Genomic DNA, 5,255 nt, shown 5'->3' with positions numbered 1-5,255 from the left:
ATGACACTGAAGTGGCATAAAAAGTGAATGCTTCTCCACCAAGAATGTTAGGGGAAGTAATTACAGCACTTCTACCAAGTGTCTTTAAAGAGACAGTTGCATTCTTCCTTTGGCCTCTCTAATTCTGCTGGCTGGAATGTGATTGAATGCCTAGAGCCAGCTGCCATGTTTGACAATGAAATGACCCTGGGAGGGCAAGTCATGGAGAACTAGGATAGAGAGAGCCTGAATTCTCTGACCCCATGGTTAAGCATACCACCCTTGTCACAGGTCAACTCTAAATATCTAGAGCATGGGAGCAAAAACGCTGGGTCTTGTTCAAGCCACTTTTAATTGGTTACGTGCTATAGCTGTTACTAGCACCCTCAGGTAAACCCAATCCCAACTAATGTAGACTTGGTACCTAGAAACAGAGGGCTACAGGTAACAGGACCTAAACTCATAGCATTTGCTTAGTGCAGTGGTTCTCAACCTTCCTAATGCCGTGACCCTTTAATGCAGTTCCTCATGTTGTGGTGACCCCCAACCATAAAATGATTTTCGTTGCTACTTCATAACTGTAATTTTGCTACTGTAATGAATCGTAATGTAAATATCTGACATGCAGGATGTATTTTCATTGTTACAAGTTGAACATAATTAAAACACAGTGATTAATCACAAAAACAATATGTAACTATATATGTTTTCCGATTGGTCTTAGACGACCCCTGTGAAAGGGTCATTCGACCCCCAAAGAGATCGCGACCCACAGGTTGAGAACCTCTGGCTTAGTGGAACTGGTAGGTCAGGGTGTTTCATGATTGAGCTATTGTCACCTGAGAGCTAAATATACCCAGACAGCCAAAGCCGGTTTGGCTCAGTGGATGGAGCTTTGGCCTGCGGACTGAAAGGTCCCGGGTTCGATTCCGGTCAAGGGCATGTACCTGGGTTGCGGGCACATCCCCAGTAGGAGATGTGCAGGAAGCAGCTGGTCGATGTTTCTCTCTCATCAGTGTTTCTGACTCTCTATCTCTCTCCCTTCCTCTCTGTAAAAAATCAATACAATATATTTTTTAAAATAAATAAATAAATAAATATACCCAGACAAAACACTGGTAAAACTATGCCCTGCTGTTTCTCAGAAGACTGATCACATGTTAACTCCTACAATAACATTAGGGAAAATACTAAGAGATGTTTTTTTTAAAACTCCCAATTTTTTATTTTTTTGCTGGCTGCTTCTTGCTACTTTTAGCAAATGCCTAAGGAGAGCTGCACATTGCCTAAGCTCGCCTTTCTCCACATATTGCAATGGGAGGACACCAGCGAGGCATTCTCTGTTCATGGGCAGCACTGGAAACAGATTGAGAGTCTAACCTGCTGGGGCCTTGTGGATCTGAAAAGGTGAAATTCTTCCCTAAGGCATTTAGCTTCCATGGCTCTTAAACAGCCCCCTCAGGAGGAGACTGACGGATTCCCCGAGATTTTTCGAGGACCTTCCATTAAGAGTTCTTTACCAGTCAGTGGGGACCAGTGCAATAGCAAACGCAGAGTAAAGGTAGTGCCTTCCTACTCAAGACCCTTGTTTGGGAAATCCTTAAATGCCTAGACCAGAGAAGCAGCAGTCAGAAATTGCATATTTGTAGATATATGGAAATATATTGATACATAGATATAAATGATTTATTTACTTATCACAAGACATTATACAATTGAGAGGGGTAGCTGAGCAAGCTCAAAGCCATAGGATAAGCATTCAGGAAGGGAAGAGCACCAGCAGGCTGCAACCTGAGGAGCTAGACTTCTAGTTTGAAGTTCACAGTGCAGGCAGGAGAGTAATGCAGGTCTAGTCACTGCTTCCCACTGAAGAGGGTAATCAGTAGATTGGCAATGATGAGGTGGAACAGCAGATTATAACAAGATGACTGTGCAGGTCCCAGCATCTAGAGAACTCTACAGTTGTCCTTCCATTTTGTTGCTGCGGCAGAAGGAGAAAAAAGAATGAGAAATTGAAAACATATATAGAAACCAGTTGGTAAATTATGTGGCTTGAAAGCTATGGGGCATGGTTACTTGCTCAGGGAATTGACCAGGAGCAAATCACTGAGAAGTTTACTAAGTTCCTGAAGAAATTATACTTTCCAACAATCTGCAAGCCTGATATACAAATAACTGTGTTTGTTCACATCAAAACACCCTTGGGTTTTCAAACCACATTCTGGGAAAGCTGGTCATCTCCAAAAAAAAAGAAGAGTTAAGTTCCCATGTCTACATTAAATGTGACGGGCCATGTGGGGCAATGGAGGAGAGCAATCACCCTGAATGCTGAACCAGGTGCTCACAGAGGATGACGTGAAGGTCACAGCAGCAGAAGCAGTCAGAAGGTCACCAATAAGTTGTTCCACTGCCAAAAATGAAGTATTCATTAGTTCATCTCTAAAGGATCAGATACCTGCAAAAGAGCAGTGACTACTTTTCCAAGTGAAAGTTCTTAAGTGTGGCTATCCTGTTCCTACTCTATCCATGTATATGAGGAGTGGTGATAGCAGATGACTTGACTTTGCATGTATAGGTAATTTAATAAGATGAAGTCCCATACACTGTCTTAACCAAGAAATGTGCGTTATCTAGGTATCTTGGAATTTCAATGGAATGCAATAAGGAGAGGGAGCATAGTAGCCAAATGGACTGTCAAATGGTAAAATTTGACTTTGATTCTGACTTCCCACAAAAAGGTTACATTACTTTGTCTTTCTCGCCATTCAATTTGTCCATATGACTAAGCCCTGCCCAAAAGGATGGAGGCATTTTTCCTGGAAAAATTCCTTAAATGATAATTGACATGTTCCTTTTACTTGTATCTTCATTATCCATTTCTCCATTTCACCACCAGAAATACAATCTGATTATGACTACCTTTGACCACGAATTGGAGGGCACTCTGTAGCGATGGCAGAGTAGTGACTAGGTAGTAGCCTGGAACCCTAAAAGTTTATTGAACAGCACTACCTTAACAGCACTAGCCTAACTCAGATATTTATATATATAAATAATAAAATTCCAATCCTTACTGAGCAACAATTTTACCACAGTCTCTTAAGATGAAATATTTGCCTTTTATCTGTATATTATTTCTCATCATTCCCCAACCTTCATTTCTAGAACTTTTGCCTACAATTTTGCCAAATTGTGCCATTAGCTATCTTTCTTTTTTATCTATCCAGGGGATAGCCACTTACAGCCATTTCATTGGGATTCCTAGAAAGAACTTTTCTATCTATTAACAACAGAACTGTGTAGAGGCAACACTGGGCAATTCTTTCATCCAGGCTGTAATCTCACATCTACTTTTTGCAGTCTCTGGCTTGCCATTAAGTTTAAGCATGGCTCATGAGTTATATTAATTAAATTGCTCATGAAGCAGAATGTGGCCCAGATGGCTTGTACAGGCTTCCTGGTTGAAGGAGTGTTAAAACCAAACACAGCTCTATGGACTGTGTTATGTCTTGGGCTAGATGGCACACACTCATATTCTGTCTTTCAAATATATCCAGCTATCTTTTTTGAAAAAAATACTTATTACATATATCTTCAGTTTTCCACTTTGATTCAGACTGCATAGTGCCTTCTGGGATCACAGGCTACAAAATACCAACTTCCCTAGTAAACACATCCTTTAAGATAATAGTCATTTGCAGGAAACAATATTGGGATTGCACATCAGACATATCAAATTCTCAAATGGTTTTTTTATACTAGCATTTCTAAAATTATGTCCCAGTGGTAAGAGTTCAGCTTGATATGAAGAGACTATATGTGAAAAAAATTGTAATTTAAGAAATTTAAACAATCAAATGTTAAATACAATGTAATCGGTTTTAACCCATCTCCAGGCTTTGGAGGCAAATGCTGCTGGATGTAGGTTACATAGCATTTCTCAAACTTATTGGACTAAGGATCCTTTTTCCCTCAATAGTCCATGTTCTGTGCCCCATAATATTAAAAATAAGCTGTGTTGCATTACCAATAGAATTGACCACGGACAACCATGAAGCAAGTGTAGCTACTTGGATCTTGTAACCCATGGTGAAGTTTTGGTCATGGTGTGGTTATCAGTAACTTATTAGTTTTTTCTATTTATCCAAGTCATGGAGTCATGTTGAATAAAGTCAACCTGGGGTAGTCCAATCTAGTATAGTTAAATGTGTTGAGAAATGCTTAAATCATAAGAAGTCTGGAAGCTAATGTTAAACTCTCAAATCTGATCATACATAAAATGCTAAGGCTCAGAAGAGCTTCCAGAGCCTTCTGGGGCCAATGATTGTGCTCAGCAATCTCAACCCCAGGATGTATAATAAATCATGGGCCGTTTGGCAAAAATGCCAGATGAGGCATGCAATCCCAATAAAACTGAAGAAGTCTGGGTTCAAAAGCCTTATGCACCAGGGACAGGACACAGAGAAAGATATTCACTGACAGAACATATTTCATGTGTGGTATTATGTGTGAAAGGCTGATAAAATCTTCACGGTAAAAGACTGATAAAATGGATGGCTTCTCAAAGGATTTTTTGTAGTTCTATATTCTTATATAGACAGGTTTTTCAACAGAATTATTTGACATTTTAATAAAAATCAAATTCATGACAAAGTTTGGATAATAGAACAAAGCCTCTTTTATGAAAACTAATCTCCCCTCATAATAGATTGGGCCCTGAAATAACTAATCACCTTATCACTGCCACCCAAACACTGCAAAGTCAGTGCTGCCAGTAGGAGCACTTTTTTATTAATGGAAATCCATGGAGATCAAAACTCACACTTGTATGTGTGTGTGTGCATGCATGTGGGGGAGCATCAATCTATTTTGGTTCAAAATAAAATTGGAAATATTTCTATATTTAATTGATTTTGATATATAACCTAAAAGTTCTGGTGATTTAAAAATTAGCTAACTACATTCCCCCCCTCCAAACTGTTCATTTCCCCAAAGCATGAAAAACTGCCCAATTTCCATATCACTGCTCAATAATTGGAAATTATGTTTACCAATATATTAGTGATTAAGACGGTGCCTGGTTGTCATTAGCAAAAACAAACAAGCAAACAAAGCAGCAGCTCTACATTGGCAGATTTTGTTACCTACCGGGGTGGGCTGCTCAGGGAAGAATGCATTGTAAACCTCCTTGGGGGTGAAGTACATAAAGTATGTAAATTAAAGCATTTTTTTTTCTCTTGGTCAAATAAATAGATCTAATATGATTCCTTTTTTTT

This window comes from Myotis davidii, unplaced genomic scaffold (assembly GCF_000327345.1).
Source record: "Myotis davidii unplaced genomic scaffold, ASM32734v1 scaffold1496, whole genome shotgun sequence".
NCBI lineage: Eukaryota > Metazoa > Chordata > Mammalia > Chiroptera > Vespertilionidae > Myotis > Myotis davidii.
This window is presented reverse-complemented; position numbering follows the sequence as displayed.